The sequence below is a fragment of the Amphibalanus amphitrite genome, unplaced genomic scaffold (assembly GCF_019059575.1).
Source record: "Amphibalanus amphitrite isolate SeventyFive unplaced genomic scaffold, NRLGWU_Aamphi_draft 002000F_arrow, whole genome shotgun sequence".
Lineage (NCBI taxonomy): Eukaryota > Metazoa > Arthropoda > Thecostraca > Balanomorpha > Balanidae > Amphibalanus > Amphibalanus amphitrite.
The window spans coordinates 99-18,112 of NW_024883493.1; the positions used below are offsets into that span (position 1 = coordinate 99).

The 18,014-nt window shown below is 45.6% G+C and overlaps 1 long non-coding RNA gene across 1 annotated transcript; it reads right to left on the bottom strand.

The window, feature by feature from the left end:
• Nucleotides 1–378: 378 nt before the first annotated feature.
• LOC122376061 lies at nucleotides 379–16,985 on the bottom strand. The gene is made up of 3 exons (XR_006255511.1): nucleotides 16,820–16,985; nucleotides 16,393–16,435; nucleotides 379–413 (listed from the first exon to the last, which is right to left on the bottom strand). It is a non-coding gene; the product is annotated as an uncharacterized LOC122376061 (long non-coding RNA).
• Nucleotides 16,986–18,014: the final 1,029 nt, after the last annotated feature.

An 18,014-nucleotide genomic window follows, 5' to 3' on the forward strand; every position in this document is an offset into this window, starting at 1 on the left:
AGACTTATTAATTTTTATACACATTTTGTACACCTATTTGAATAATGAGGCCTTTTTTAAATCTTATAAATAGTCCGATGTTCGAAATCTTAACGTTTTCATGACAATGAGCCTACAGTTAAAGTTAACATTTATCGCATACCCCATCAAGTCATTAACGCTCAGTCATATGATCAACTCATTAGATTGGCTTGATGCTACCTTTTAGATTTGAAGTCTTTGACGTTTGAAGGCACTTTGACGTTACCTACGTTACATTTGCACTTTAGACTGAGAAGTTACATTTTCCGCCGGATTCGAATTCCATTTAAAAATGCGACCTTTTCGGAATTTCCCAGCAATTGTTGAATGTCGCAAAACATTCCACAAAAAATGAGAGAAACTAACCTTTTCGGTCCTCTTGGCCTGACAGACTGAAAGAAAAGGTATGTCATGTCCTTATATGAACAGTGTTTAGTCTATGAAATATATATATAACGCTGTAGCATGTGTAAATAGTTTGCTATTGTAACGCAGGCGTTACATTTTAGCATATTTTCCAACATTCTCTCATGGCGACGACGGCGTGTGCACCGGGGTTTGGGCGCCGGCGCTGGCGTCACCGCACCGCCGCGCCGGCAAACAGCCCCGGGCCACGCCGGACCAAAAGGGTACGGCCGGGGCGAGAGGGGACCCGGCCGTCAAAACAACCCGGGCGCAGAGGCGGCGGCAGGAGGAGAAGGAGGAGACAGCAGGAGAACCAGGACGAACACCAGTACCTGAGGACGCCTCTGCCAGCCATGAGGCAGCTGCACTGGGGAGCCGAGGGAGAAGGAGGCCAGGGGGAGAGAAGAGGACAGTCGGGAGTTGGAGTCTGGCTGGAGAGTTGACCATCGACGGCAGGAGGCCGGCCGGGCCGGACGGCCCGTGTGGCCGGACGGCCCTGCAATACAGGAGGACAGTCAGGGTTGAGGATTCAGCAGAGACGGGCCAAGGCGTCGGCTGGGCCCGGGCGGCCCTAACCGGCCGCACGGCCCGTCGGCCGGACGGCGCTACAGCACAGTTCTACCCGGGGACGAGTCAGAACAGCGGCTAGAGGAGGACCGAGCGGCGACAGCAGGACCCGATGGCCGGCAACCTTGAGTCACCAACAGCTTCAGCAGCCAACATCAGCCGGCTAGCTGCAACCTCACCATCAGATCAAGGTTTGGACAGGATCTGGTCGGGCGCTGGGCTGCTAACCTTTCTGTCCTTTTGCCCAGTTCCGACCCACTGATGTTTCTCTCAAAAAAAAGGTTCCTTCTAATAATTGGTCTGGGCACAGTTAGGGGATTTATTTAGGATGTTTAAAATGTTAAACAAAAAGGGGGGTGTATTCAACGGAAGCTGCGCTATCTGCTGTCTGATTCTGTAAATTGTCGACCACAATAATTTTCATAAATGCTTATAATTGGGTAGCCACTAGCCATGTTTGGATATTGTGAATCATGAAGGAAAGGTTGGCAATTTAATCGGCGAAACTGTCTGGCTTTTCGCGCTGAACATATCTTTTAACGACAAGCTGTCCTAGTTATCGCGTAGGAATTACATTTATTAAACTTTGGTCTGTCCTGGTTTCTTTCAATTGTAAATACATAGCGTAGTAAAATGTAAACACATTTTGATGAGGATGTGTTGATGATGGATCAATATGACGAGAAACCCAGGAATGTCACGGGGAAGCCGCGAGCGCGACAGCGAAACACGAATCTGACACTGCGTATTTAGGTGGCATCTCTTTGCACTGTTTTATTAAACGCTTTTTTTCCCAGAATCATTTGTTAGGAGATAATGTTTTCGCTACCTTTGGTATACATTGACGACGATATTCATTAGGAACTTCCAGCAGTTGATCGAGTTATTCCCGGCAAACATTAGAGAGCGACACCAATTCATCAGCTCTTTGTAGGCCTGAGCTATTGGTTCATTTCTTATCCTTAGCAACCGACTATAGAATTGGGCACGCAGGCTGATAAATTCATGATTTGGTCCTTGTTAATGAACGGTTGCTGGTTAATTTAACGCATCCATTGTGATTATTCTTCGTTTCCGAAAGCATAAATATGTTTTGTTGTTGTTCTTCTTCTTTAGCTTAATGTCAATCGCTGGTGTCATTTTGTATCTAGAAATAACCAGAATTTGAATGAAATGGAAAACGACGCTTGTCTGTTATAATGAACATCGGTACTTTTCTCTCGCAGGAATATAAATGTTAAATTATTTACTTCGGCTAGCATGCATCTAACATTTATCGTGTTGCTGTTCTTGCATACGATTTAAATCATCTTTTCACGCCACGAACGATTATGACGTATGACTTAATTAGGTCACTGATAGCAATTGCGATCACCAACAGCCGACAAAGGATAGTGCTCTTCACTGACAAGTAATGGGCTCCAGCGCCCCAGTGACCGTCTCTCGCTCGGCGGCCGCGCTGCCGGTCCCATGTTTTGACGGCCAGCCGCCGCGCCGATTCACCCCTCGGAATGCGTAGTGGGGGAAGCACACGCAGGGGGGAGGGGGCGCTCCGGCCAGGCGGCGGCGCACAGACGCCGGCCGGCCCGCTCGGCGCGGGGGCGCCCGCAAATGGCGGCCGGCGCGGTGTGAAGGGAGTGCGGGCCGCTGGACACCGAGCCGGATTGATGACGTCACCACCCTGACTACGGGTGGATTCATGTAGGATACAGAGTAGCGAAACGGGTTCCGATGTAGCATTTTACGTACGATCAACACATTGAAAACAATATTATATTTGTGGTCAATTAGCTTACCCTATCGTAATGAACCAATTTTATCCAACGTCATGAGTAATTAGTAAGAACAAGTTTGATCAAATTTAAAGTGAAATTATAAATTTGGTTGGAAAGGTTAATAATTATCTTATCCCTTAAATTTGTTAGCAGTTAATCAGTGACGTTTGGTCATGTTGCAAATAAACACGGCGATTTATGTATAAACCGGTCCGTCGCGTCGGTCAATCGGTATGAAGCCCTATTGGTGTATGATCTGTTGGGTGCTGGTCTACTAGCTATAATTCTCTCTTTCTTTCTCTTTCTTTCTCTTTCTCTCTCTCTCTCTCTCTCTCTCTCTCTCCCTCTCTCTCTCTCTCTCTCCCTCTCTCTTTCTCTCTCTCTCGCTCTCTCCCTCTCTCTCTCTCTCTCTCCCTCTCTCTCTCTCTCTTTCACTTCTCAGCACCGATAACAACGAGCGATCGGAAGAAGATATTTATAGCTACCAAGCGGAGGTGCGCCCATGAACTGGGGTCAGCGGACAGTGTCGCGGGCCGGTGGACAGTCTCGGAGGCCGCCGGCAGCAGCCGGACCTGGCTCACTAATGGTTCGCTGGTACCCCTCGCGCCGTCAACAAAAGGGAGAGACGGGGTCGGGCTGATTCCGGCTCCGAGTGAGCGGCGGTAGGTCGGAATTGGATTATTATGAATACTGCGCATGCTACACCGACGCTACCGTGCGGCACCTTATGGTGGAAAGTGGATGACGTCACGCAATAAGGTGTTATCTAGATGGGAGAGAGTGACAGAGTAAATTGAAAGGCTAGTTTAAAATTAATAATTTAGCGTTAATATGTACAACGATATCTGTTCGATGGTGAATATTAAATGAAAATTTAAATTTTAATTATTAACCAATTCGCACCTATGCATTTTAAATCTTCATTATATTTCGTACTCGTGGTCAAATGCTAGCTTGATTTCAGTCTGTGAGCCGTAAGGATAATGGGACCCCACATTTTCCCAATGAGACTAGAATACCCGACTTTGACTCAGACAGCGAGGCCGTAAGTCTATGCATGTCGCTCCCCTGTGAGTGATATGCCTGCCAACGCGACTCTCGCACTTACTTAGGTATTGGGAACAGGGCATGGGTTGCAGTCGCCTACTGATAATTTTTTTTATGGGAATGAAACATTGTTAACTAAAATATTTGCCTTATTTTGTTGGGTTACCTTATTTGAAGTCGGTCGTGCTAATTGTGGGTTTCTGATTGAATGACGGGCTGGTGAGATAATTGCCCTTATTATCAGTTTGTTCCTTGAAGGCGTACACGGTTCTAGCGAATGTCCAAGCAATAGGATTAAGGAAGGGATGAGAAGCCAATGAAAGGGGAGGGACAGGTTTGCCACCTGAAATATTTTTACGATGCATGGAAGAATGAATGAGTGACCGTGTGAATGAAGAATTAATGGTGAGAGCGTGAATGAGTTATATCCAGTGGGAGGAGGCACCCTCAACTCAGGGGATAACTTAAGAACAATAATCGCACAATTGTGAGATTTCGCTGGAACATTGATTGATAGACATTTTTGAGATTTCGTTAGAATATAACAGAAGGGAGCGTAGGCAGAGAGAAACATCAGGCAACCTTTTAATATCCCACCGTGAATGCCCACCAACCCTGTGACCCATGCCGCTGCAGTACTGTGTGTAGCAGTCTATGTGCCCGCCAGTGAATGACCAGCCTCGCACACACACTGATCAGTAGCCCAACACCCCGCTACACAAATTGGCGCCCAACGTGGGGGGTGGCCATATCCTGGGGGCATGAAGTTGGCAGGCTGGCATGCATAGCCGAACCGATGAAGTCGTGTCGTAGAAAATCACCGGAGAAGAGTTCCAGAGGAGTTTCAGGCATGACATGTGTGTATCCCGCGGCATGCGGATGCTCACAGCTCTTTCAGGTCTGAAGATGTTGAAGGATCGAACATTTGTTGTCCAGGAAGATGTTGAAAACCTTAAAATTAGAAAAAGTGACATTTTGCAACGACATGAGAATCGATGGTGGCTGCTTTTGCTCGTGAATGTAGTACATAGATATGTGGTATGGACTGCTACTGGACGTCTGAAGATGTTGACGGATTAAGCATGTGTCCAGGAAACTGTTGAAAACTTACATGAATTGTTTAAAGGCACTTTTACAGCGGTGTCAGAATGGAGGTCGGCTGGCTTAGGTGATTGAAGTATCGGATCTATTCTGTTGATGGCCGGCTGAGATTGTTGAGACGACTTGCAATTTACTTTTTATAAATGAATTTTTGAACGAGGCTAGATGCACCGTCAAAGAAGAGCAGGAGAAACGCAAGAACTCGAGGAAGAAGGAAGAAATTGTTGAAACCACTACCTGGGTGTGACGGAGATGCATTGAAGACGCGGAACGACCTCAGGCTGTCGGAGACGGGTCGCTGGTCAATTCAGTGGCCCGCTGACGTTGGCCACGGAGCCGAAGCTGACATGGTTCGGCTCTGACAACGGGAGACCCGTCGGACTACATCACCTCAAACCAATACTGGAAGGAGGTCGGAGGAAGGAGAAAACACAAGACGAGATCAAAAGGGGGAAGGTAACGCAGCAGAGCGACGTCGAAGAGCTGGACCGTCATCGTCAGTCTCTGTTCCGGTACACCCCTCCCCGTTTATTCATATACAGGTACGGACCGGGCAGTCACCAGCCGGAGGAATTCGGGGCTAGTGGCCGTGCCGGCCGAAGGAGAGGAAAGGGAAGCCGGTGCCGGTCAGCTCTGACGGCGGTGCCGGGCCCTCTCTCCGAGCAAGCCGCAGAGTTGGCACGCTCGCCAGACGCCAACTGGAGACGAAGGAACACCAGGCGCCGAGGCGCAGCCGGGGCCGGACTGGCCAGGGTGGCCCGGCACAACTTCTCGTGATGACCGCAGGGGAAAGCCTCCGTCGGGCAGAGTGAAACAGGACTGCTCCATGGTGTGGTCCGGTGGTGGGACTCCCACCATGGGCTTCATTTGTAACCGGACTTGACGTGAACATTATTTTGCGGTGCCTAAATGGCTAGGCATTGAGCTGGTTAAGTGCTAGTGGGCGAGTTTTCACTGTTTCATTGAAGGCTTCGGATTCTTAATGTTCAGGAACAAATTGTATGATTACGGGCGCAAATGTTTGTGTCGTTTTGAATGTCTGTGTGTAACGCGTATGTATTTTGTGTAGCTCCAGGTCTCTAGGTTCATCCAGGACAGCAGGTAATCAGGAATCAAGTGTTTTAGGGAAAGGTGCCCAGACCAATGTCCTTTCTTTCGTCAAGTTCCTTGATCCTTCACCTTTGTACAGATTCAGCCACGACCTACCTTACCGAGCAGCCAGCGTCATCTCTGTAGCAGCCAACACAAGACGGGAACCAGCGTCATCCAGGTCATCAAAGTGCAGCAGCAAGTGCCATCCAGCTGCCAGCATTGCAAGACCACTGGCCTGTCGTACCCCTCGACGAATCAACATCTCGTAGTCGCGGGGGCGCGACTAAAAAAAGAGGCCAATAAAATGTAACGCAGGCGTTACATTTTAGCATATTTTCCAACATTCTCTCATGGCGACGACGGCGTGTGCACCGGGGTTTGGGCGCCGGCGCTGGCGTCACCGCACCGCCGCGCCGGCAAACAGCCCCGGGCCACGCCGGACCAAAAGGGTACGGCCGGGGCGAGAGGGGACCCGGCCGTCAAAACAACCCGGGCGCAGAGGCGGCGGCAGGAGGAGAAGGAGGAGACAGCAGGAGAACCAGGACGAACACCAGTACCTGAGGACGCCTCTGCCAGCCATGAGGCAGCTGCACTGGGGAGCCGAGGGAGAAGGAGGCCAGGGGGAGAGAAGAGGACAGTCGGGAGTTGGAGTCTGGCTGGAGAGTTGACCATCGACGGCAGGAGGCCGGCCGGGCCGGACGGCCCGTGTGGCCGGACGGCCCTGCAATACAGGAGGACAGTCAGGGTTGAGGATTCAGCAGAGACGGGCCAAGGCGTCGGCTGGGCCCGGGCGGCCCTAACCGGCCGCACGGCCCGTCGGCCGGACGGCGCTACAGCACAGTTCTACCCGGGGACGAGTCAGAACAGCGGCTAGAGGAGGACCGAGCGGCGACAGCAGGACCCGATGGCCGGCAACCTTGAGTCACCAACAGCTTCAGCAGCCAACATCAGCCGGCTAGCTGCAACCTCACCATCAGATCAAGGTTTGGACAGGATCTGGTCGGGCGCTGGGCTGCTAACCTTTCTGTCCTTTTGCCCAGTTCCGACCCACTGATGTTTCTCTCAAAAAAAAGGTTCCTTCTAATAATTGGTCTGGGCACAGTTAGGGGATTTATTTAGGATGTTTAAAATGTTAAACAAAAAGGGGGGTGTATTCAACGGAAGCTGCGCTATCTGCTGTCTGATTCTGTAAATTGTCGACCACAATAATTTTCATAAATGCTTATAATTGGGTAGCCACTAGCCATGTTTGGATATTGTGAATCATGAAGGAAAGGTTGGCAATTTAATCGGCGAAACTGTCTGGCTTTTCGCGCTGAACATATCTTTTAACGACAAGCTGTCCTAGTTATCGCGTAGGAATTACATTTATTAAACTTTGGTCTGTCCTGGTTTCTTTCAATTGTAAATACATAGCGTAGTAAAATGTAAACACATTTTGATGAGGATGTGTTGATGATGGATCAATATGACGAGAAACCCAGGAATGTCACGGGGAAGCCGCGAGCGCGACAGCGAAACACGAATCTGACACTGCGTATTTAGGTGGCATCTCTTTGCACTGTTTTATTAAACGCTTTTTTTCCCAGAATCATTTGTTAGGAGATAATGTTTTCGCTACCTTTGGTATACATTGACGACGATATTCATTAGGAACTTCCAGCAGTTGATCGAGTTATTCCCGGCAAACATTAGAGAGCGACACCAATTCATCAGCTCTTTGTAGGCCTGAGCTATTGGTTCATTTCTTATCCTTAGCAACCGACTATAGAATTGGGCACGCAGGCTGATAAATTCATGATTTGGTCCTTGTTAATGAACGGTTGCTGGTTAATTTAACGCATCCATTGTGATTATTCTTCGTTTCCGAAAGCATAAATATGTTTTGTTGTTGTTCTTCTTCTTTAGCTTAATGTCAATCGCTGGTGTCATTTTGTATCTAGAAATAACCAGAATTTGAATGAAATGGAAAACGACGCTTGTCTGTTATAATGAACATCGGTACTTTTCTCTCGCAGGAATATAAATGTTAAATTATTTACTTCGGCTAGCATGCATCTAACATTTATCGTGTTGCTGTTCTTGCATACGATTTAAATCATCTTTTCACGCCACGAACGATTATGACGTATGACTTAATTAGGTCACTGATAGCAATTGCGATCACCAACAGCCGACAAAGGATAGTGCTCTTCACTGACAAGTAATGGGCTCCAGCGCCCCAGTGACCGTCTCTCGCTCGGCGGCCGCGCTGCCGGTCCCATGTTTTGACGGCCAGCCGCCGCGCCGATTCACCCCTCGGAATGCGTAGTGGGGGAAGCACACGCAGGGGGGAGGGGGCGCTCCGGCCAGGCGGCGGCGCACAGACGCCGGCCGGCCCGCTCGGCGCGGGGGCGCCCGCAAATGGCGGCCGGCGCGGTGTGAAGGGAGTGCGGGCCGCTGGACACCGAGCCGGATTGATGACGTCACCACCCTGACTACGGGTGGATTCATGTAGGATACAGAGTAGCGAAACGGGTTCCGATGTAGCATTTTACGTACGATCAACACATTGAAAACAATATTATATTTGTGGTCAATTAGCTTAGGGGAAAGTGGGGTAAGACGGTCAGGGTAGGTAAGACGGGCACCCCTTCTGCAGACCAAACCAATAGCGCTACGAGCAAGAAAAGTTAGGACCAGAATTGCCTTTCCCACTACACACCACCATTCAAGTCTGGTGAATTTGTGTTCAGTCGATAATCTTTTATTTTGATTTCTTTAAAACACTCATTTCATTGAAAACATCCATAATGTATTGTGCAAGCTTTTGTGTACAGCACTATAGAGTTAAAAACTCGCAATCACTTGTGGTACACTCATATGCCAACAGTGTTCATTTACGGCGGATTTGCTTTGTCTGCATCAAATTGTCCACAGCGAAAAATCGTGCTGAACTTCTGACATTGAGTTTGGGGTAAGACGGGCAACTATGAACCCAATGGGTCTGTAATGGTGAAAATATTTTTGTTGCTGTAGGAAAAAAGAAGCATTTCTAATAAGAATATGTTCGATTCCGATACTCACAGACATGTTAGCAATATTCCTTCGGCACAGTTTATTCTCGAATAATGAATGTGAAAAACGGTTCTACATGGCTTCTGAACTAGGGCCTATATAGGAGCATACGCCTTCTGCACGAATCTCGTATACTGCCATTTCCGAAGCACTTGAGACCAACGAGCGACTGTATAAATGCGGCTAATCTCGGGCATTTGTTGCGAGCTGCGCTGATCGGTGAAAGAAGCTGGCCGTCTTGCCCTACCCATGTGACCGTCTTACCCCATGGGGTGGGGTAAGACGGGTTTTTGCAAGGTTTTGCAAAAATAGCTGCAGTTTATTTGTTGAATCAGGTCTAAGTCTCATCTTCTGGCAAATGAAAGTAAAATGTCTGAAAAAGGTTTTCACCCAGTTTCCCGTTTCTATGATGTTTCTAACCGGCCGAAAAATGGCTCCAAAGTTAAGGTGCCCGTCTTACCCCACTTTCCCCTACCCTATCGTAATGAACCAATTTTATCCAACGTCATGAGTAATTAGTAAGAACAAGTTTGATCAAATTTAAAGTGAAATTATAAATTTGGTTGGAAAGGTTAATAATTATCTTATCCCTTAAATTTGTTAGCAGTTAATCAGTGACGTTTGGTCATGTTGCAAATAAACACGGCGATTTATGTATAAACCGGTCCGTCGCGTCGGTCAATCGGTATGAAGCCCTATTGGTGTATGATCTGTTGGGTGCTGGTCTACTAGCTATAATTCTCTCTTTCTTTCTCTTTCTTTCTCTTTCTCTCTCTCTCTCTCTCTCTCTCTCTCTCCCTCTCTCTCTCTCTCTCTCCCTCTCTCTTTCTCTCTCTCTCGCTCTCTCCCTCTCTCTCTCTCTCTCTCCCTCTCTCTCTCTCTCTTTCACTTCTCAGCACCGATAACAACGAGCGATCGGAAGAAGATATTTATAGCTACCAAGCGGAGGTGCGCCCATGAACTGGGGTCAGCGGACAGTGTCGCGGGCCGGTGGACAGTCTCGGAGGCCGCCGGCAGCAGCCGGACCTGGCTCACTAATGGTTCGCTGGTACCCCTCGCGCCGTCAACAAAAGGGAGAGACGGGGTCGGGCTGATTCCGGCTCCGAGTGAGCGGCGGTAGGTCGGAATTGGATTATTATGAATACTGCGCATGCTACACCGACGCTACCGTGCGGCACCTTATGGTGGAAAGTGGATGACGTCACGCAATAAGGTGTTATCTAGATGGGAGAGAGTGACAGAGTAAATTGAAAGGCTAGTTTAAAATTAATAATTTAGCGTTAATATGTACAACGATATCTGTTCGATGGTGAATATTAAATGAAAATTTAAATTTTAATTATTAACCAATTCGCACCTATGCATTTTAAATCTTCATTATATTTCGTACTCGTGGTCAAATGCTAGCTTGATTTCAGTCTGTGAGCCGTAAGGATAATGGGACCCCACATTTTCCCAATGAGACTAGAATACCCGACTTTGACTCAGACAGCGAGGCCGTAAGTCTATGCATGTCGCTCCCCTGTGAGTGATATGCCTGCCAACGCGACTCTCGCACTTACTTAGGTATTGGGAACAGGGCATGGGTTGCAGTTGCCTACTGATAATTTTTTTTATGGGAATGAAACATTGTTAACTAAAATATTTGCCTTATTTTGTTGGGTTACCTTATTTGAAGTCGGTCGTGCTAATTGTGGGTTTCTGATTGAATGACGGGCTGGTGAGATAATTGCCCTTATTATCAGTTTGTTCCTTGAAGGCGTACACGGTTCTAGCGAATGTCCAAGCAATAGGATTAAGGAAGGGATGAGAAGCCAATGAAAGGGGAGGGACAGGTTTGCCACCTGAAATATTTTTACGATGCATGGAAGAATGAATGAGTGACCGTGTGAATGAAGAATTAATGGTGAGAGCGTGAATGAGTTATATCCAGTGGGAGGAGGCACCCTCAACTCAGGGGATAACTTAAGAACAATAATCGCACAATTGTGAGATTTCGCTGGAACATTGATTGATAGACATTTTTGAGATTTCGTTAGAATATAACAGAAGGGAGCGTAGGCAGAGAGAAACATCAGGCAACCTTTTAATATCCCACCGTGAATGCCCACCAACCCTGTGACCCATGCCGCTGCAGTACTGTGTGTAGCAGTCTATGTGCCCGCCAGTGAATGACCAGCCTCGCACACACACTGATCAGTAGCCCAACACCCCGCTACACTATTTATTCATTGATTTGTCAACATGTAATTTTACACAATTCTAATAAACAAAATTTACATGTAATCATACGCGATTTTAGCGAGCATTGTGTCGCAAAGAAACACGTAACCAGAGGTGCACAAACCTTCCTACTTGCCTACAATGTAGGAGACAGAAAAGAGCCGAAGAGGGTAGCCGCGAGACAGATTTCAGTTTGTGTTTTCTGTACAAAAATGACTATAAAAACAGCTGACTGGTAGCAATTGTTCGGTACAATCAGCTGTCAACGGCATTTGGTCATTACATTTCTTTACGTGTCTTCAAAAACAGTTCCTACAAATCTCCTCCATGAGACACCCACGAGACAGTTTCCATTGGATTAACATTGTGTCTCATGAGACACCGTGTAGGTAAAATGTAGGATGAAAAACTGCGAAAGTGGTGGGCATGTTTCGAAAAACGGCGCACAAAATCTTGGGGCGCCTATCAGTTTAAACAAAACTCCTGTTCGAAAATGGGTTCTGGTAAAGTTTCGTCAGCTGGTTTCCATAGCAACCGCCATTCGTGGGACAAGCTGACGCCATTTGCTAGCGCGTTGCGTGGTAACCAGCTATAGGTGTCAGTTGAATTTGAAAGATAATTGTAACAGTGAACAGCTTGCTTCAGTTGCTGTAGGGGAAGGTGGGGTAAGACGGCCCAGCGGGGCAAGACGGACCACCAGCCCTCCCGGCTGAACCGCTGCTGGTATCTATTGCTTTATGCACTCACTATGTTTGTTTTCCTTCGTAACAATGGCCACCTTGAGCTCATGCTGCTAGGATGCATAGCTTTTGAGTTATTGAGAAAAATGTTGTTTTTCGTCAAACCGATCTAATATAAGAGGTCTACGGGTGATTCAATTACGGCGCCTTTCTTGCATGATTAGTTTCTATTTTGCACTTAACTGTGAAGAACAAAGTTATAAACTTAGTTATAGTCACACTTTAGGAAAGGCAAGGTTTTGCAATGTTGGGCTATTTGACATATACGTCATGATAATGACAGCATTTAGATTTGGGGCAAGACGGACCACTGTGGTCCATCTTACCCTGTGGTGGTCCATTGTACCCTGCATATTGAAAGTTCTTTTCCAAAACATTGACACAAGTTTAAGTAAGCTAATTTTTCAGGAAGGAGTCTTTGTTGCATGTGAGCCATGCATGCAAGTGCTCAGTTAGCATACATTCATGCCAAACGACAATCAACACACATGTTCCCAGCTTTTAGCTGCACTTCCATCACCCATGAGTAAAGAATAAAGGCTCATTTTGTTATTTTACCATTCTGGTTACTTTTTCTTACAAGAGTACCGAGCAGAAGTGTAACACACATGAACGGATAGCAGGCACTGCTGGGTGGTCCGTCTTACCCCACGTTTTTTCTTGTCTGAGTTTTTGACTTGTCCCTCTTTAAGAGCATCCACCACCTAGATGTCTTTAATTTGAAATTTAGTCTTTACACATATCAACAGAGGAAGGATTGAGCATTCCGAAGACTATAAATAATATGAATTACGAGAGCAGTGTAGCACGATATGCGGCCTCAAACCTTAGCTGGTCCGTCTTACCCCACCTTCCCCTACTGTGCTGTGGATGTGTGTCTTGTGCAGTGTAAGCAAAGTGTATAAGGACTTTCACAAAATATTTTGTGATGGTGTGGTAATAGAAGGTTGTGAGCTCCAAGTGGAGTTAAGGAATTGCCAAAGAAATGAAAACTCTGCATGGGCCGGAAATCTGCAGCCTGCACTTCTATAAACTCTTCATAAGAGGTTCGTGGCAGGGGGCATTTTGGGGAGCGATTATGAAGGTGCTGGTAAGTAGGTAGGTACCCAACCTAATTGGCTTGATGAGAACTGAAACTGAAAGTCAAATGAATTGTGAAATTGCTTTACCTATCCTATCTGATCACTTCTACTTTTTTCTAATTTTCCATTCATTTTGATTGATAAAGAACAACATTGAAAGACGCTAACATGCAGGTAACTACCTACCTAGCTCTAATGTAAATAGGTACCTAATAATTTCCTTCAAAAGAATATATGGCTCTTCAATGTACTGGAGATTTAGTAATTGAAGGCATCTCACTTCATTTTGAACATTACCTAGGTACCTATAACTTCCCTAAACTGCATGACAAATTTTCAATTTCCTTGTTGTAACACCAATACCACAAACATTCATCTGGGCACAAGGCTCACAACATCAAATTATTCATGTTTTATAGACAGGTACCTTTACTGTATGCCTGGCCTATTCAAATACATTAGCCAGAGGGGTGTGGTAATAACTGGTGTAAGCAAATTGACCACGGTCAAAAATGCATTACCAGAATGCACTAAAGCCAACATTTTGGGATGGTCTCGTTCCTAAGTCGGCTAAGAGCTTCGGTCCAGAAAATAAATTTATCGTTGGCATACAGTAAAATACATACCAAACTCGGCCGGTGATAAATTTTCAAGACCTCAGTCCTTACTGATTTTTGAACTCGGCCTTCGGCCTCGTTCAAAAATCCAGTAAGGACCTCGGTCTTGAAAATTTATTTACACCGGCCTCGTTCAGTATTATATAATACAGCAAAATGCAACAGATATGTGATTATTTTAAACATAGGCTTTGTGTTCAGTTGTGTATATAATAATTTTGTGGGTGGAAAATGTGTCATGAATTGTCTACAGGTCTGTGTAGAATTGTAATTAATATGATTATAGAAAAAGGAATGGTCAGTTAAGTAGTCAACATGTTTACTCAATAACAAGATATGCTGGCATGGAGTTTGCTCATGAGTTTGCTCAAAAACCTTTCAGTTAGTGTGGGAAGCATAGCAATTTGAAGCATATGCTTATAAAACTGATTTGTAATGGGGTTTGTGAAGTTCTCCATAAATTTCACACCTAGCAATGTACCTATCTAATGCATTGCATTACTTTAAAAAGAGGGAGACCATACAAGTTGTCAGGTAGGTAGGCTTTGACATTGATTTCAAGATTTCAAGGTGATCTGTGCTTTTTGATTATAACTTGTCCTCATTCTCTGACTAAAGGAGTGGCAATACAATCTGACTTGTTCTATTTTCCTCTTGCCTTGCCATTTTTGACATAATCCTTGCCCAGGCTATATGTTGGTATGATGAAGGTCAACCAGATGACATGTTTCAAATATTACAGTCATGATTTCAGTTGAATTTGCCTAACTTTATTTAAACAATATTGAAGATTACACATTGCATAGCTATAACAGCAATATTTGAGCCACCACTGGCATAGAAATTAATAGGTTGCAAAACATTACTCAGCAAGAAGAAATCAGTCATTGACAGTGGAGAAAACACATCTAGACTTGACAACAAATTACAATTCTTCTACCATTCATGTTGGCATAAGTAATAATTCAAATGGATACTAAGTGCATTTTTCTAAAGATTTTAAGCACATGAGATCCATCCAAAGGCACAGACTCGGAACAAAGGCTGTGTTATAAACAAGGATATTGCACCTTTTTGGTATTTTAACATGTTGTTATATTCCGACATCCTAAGAAAAATAATATGGTTATCTGCCCTGCTTCATTTGATACGTATCGATGAGTAATTGGATGTTGCGGGAATGCAGTTAGTTTTCCGGCAGTTGTCTCCAGCAGCGACAAAATGGCCGCTTACTTTCTGTCAAACATTTGCTTTCATATGGCTAAGTACATTAATTTCACTTAGTCTAACTTTGTCTAGCAAATCTCCAGTTTTACTTCGGAAAAACCGGCAGCGTGTTCCACATTGGTGACCCCGCCAGGCGAGGCAGTTCCGTCGGCCGTCGATGTCTTTCGGTCATATAACCCCCAATAAAACTATAGCGCGTCGAACGATCGGCAGCATGGATGGTCATTGGTCTCACACCATCCATGGCAGGGACCGACCTCACAGAGCCACGCAGAAAACAGGAATATCAGATTTATCTGCCTCTAAACTGTAATGTATGAATGCGTCGTGAAAATTTTACAAGACAGCTGAGGTTTGCTAAGCAAGAAAAAATAGACCAGAAAAATAGAAATGATCGACGTGAATACGGCCTCTCTCGTGAATACGGATCTGTATTAGCGAAGAGATCAGCGATGCACGTGAAATGTGTATAGATTGCAGTATAGATGTAGTCAGCGATGGATTATAAAAGGATTTAAAGCCGCTTCTTAAAGCCTACAGTCAAAACGTTTTCTGAACGTTTGTGGTCCTCAATATGATAGGTATTCCATAGCAATTTAATGGGCTTCGTCCCATTAGCAAATATTGCAAAATCGTCCTCAAATAATGTTTTCTTACCTAAATGAAGTAATGTTGATCCAGGAAAAAACTTGTTACACACTCCTTAAAGTTTCATATTCCTAAACAGAAACACTGATGTGCACCGTACACTGCAGCGTTACGTCACTTCACCTTCAGCCCGCCAAGTAGTAACTGCCCCACTAAACGGGAGAGGGACGCTATGGGACGGCAGATGGACGCCCGTCTGGTCCATGTGGAACTGAACCCTCATTGGATGAGAGGAATTAATTGAGCGTCCCGGTGGTTTTATGAGGGTAGTTCTTGACTTTCCAGTGTTTCCAGACACAGTCAACAACCAGACCGCCTCACTCTAGTCTTTTTATACACCACCAGTATGCATTTCAGGTGGAGGTGTACCAAGTCCTGCCTCGCACTTTGCTCAAATCAGCGCATACCGTATGTCTGTCGGCTTCTTAAAAAAATGACGATATATCTGCGGATAGCTTCAGAAATAAAAACACTTCAGGAATAGCGTTTACTTCCTGTAAATACTAATAACTGTATTGTAAATAACCAGCTTTACTTGAAAGTATAGATATGTTGGGATATACCTAAGGATAATCGGTGAGACAAACCGGAGCCATCGGAGACCGTGTAGGAGACAGGCTGGGCTATTTGTGCACCTCTGCACGTAACATCTATGAGACGTTACATCATAATTGAACCCTATGATGGGTGCATTACTACCAGCCACGGCTTCATATCATTTACCCCTTGCTGTTTGCGTGGCCATATATGATAATATAAAAACGTTATAATATAAAATATATTTACATACCAGCTCCTCCTCATCAAACAGAGGCACGCGATCTGTTTGTTCCCTGAAACAAATACAAAACAAACAAATATGTTACGCACAGTACGCTCCAATAGAAAAATAGTAAGCAATGATGATTTTAGTTTCCCGCTGAATACAGGTAAGGTAATTTTGGGCTTATGTTTTTCACTAGGCTGAGCTTGTATGTAGAAATTCCTGATATCACACATATAGGTACTTCAAACCTGACTATGACTATCCAGTTACATGACTATGACTATCCAGGTATTTCTTGTTGTAGGCATATCCGTAAGGAAGTTTTCTCCCCATCATACCAAAGGCAAAAATAAATCATATTTGTATTGGCACCACAGTATAGAGGCATATCAGCTACCCATGCAACACCTGTCACCTAGCCTTTATCTTACCCCTCCCCTTTTCAACTCACCTGGCCCCAAAACAAGCTGCGGCCTGTCGTCCCACGCAGCCTCCCATGGCTCCGTCACACCTTCCATTTTCACATTTTCACATTTCACGTCACATTTACAAGTCAATAATCACATTCCTAACCGCCCGATGATCACATGTTCGCCCAGTAAGCGTTTGGAAGCATGGAGCTTCGCCGGGCGCCGGCTGGTTGCGATGCTAGCGCCCCTGGTGGCGAGTGTGGGCATTAATCAATACTTGCCCGGTACGACAAGGAAGGTTCTTGGCCCTCTGGGCGTGGCATACCACGTGGGGTGGGGTTGAGGGGGTTCCTCCATGATTCAGAAAAATCATGGCTTGTGATTCAGATGCTGAATGTTGTCATCCTTCTAAGAACTGTTTCGAGAAACAGAGGGATTTAGTGAGAATACGGAGTGAGATGAAACGATAGTAAAACAAAACCCCGCATTTGGCCGTAAGATGTGATCTAACGCACACAATATGAATTCAGCAGTCTGGTTATTTGATTTAGAATTTAAAAAGCAATAGAAGGCAGCCATAAATCCCTACCCTACTTCGGCACACTGAGATCTATCAAGTAGTCGAAATATATCGGCTTGTCTTTAAACTCACGTTGCGGTGATAAAAGGATGCAAAACACATCGTGGTACTTTGAGGTGGAAGAGAAAACGTTTTTCACGTTTCACTTCTTGAGTCATCTCCTGGAGATTGCGACCAGTCGAATCGTAAGCGTCCTCAAAAACTTTTTTAAACCATCTCAGCCCCTGCTCTCCTACCTCGATTTTGGCTTTCCTTTTTAGAAAGATCAAGGGGAAAGGGACATTTGGGAAAAATGCACCCTTCCCCCCAGCAACGCCCAAAATGGACGATACTTAGCAGTATTTCGAGAAAAACACGAAAACTAAGCAGTTTTATTTGAATTTTTTAACTGCTCAGCAGTGCGTAAGTAATCGCAATCCGATGAATTTTTGGAATTTGGAGAAACATTTTTGGGGTATTCTCCCTACAGCAGTGTCAAATGCCGCCCTTGATACTCGTAACTAATTGTTGATTTAACCCTCGCCGGCACAGGCCATTTTGAGTCCTTCGACGGCACAAGGGGGGGGGCACAAGGTTGGTACGACACCCCCTTCGCGTTTGGCCCCTGATCGAGCTAGAGCTTCGCGGAAAAAACGAGCGTGTTGCCCGTCACGAGA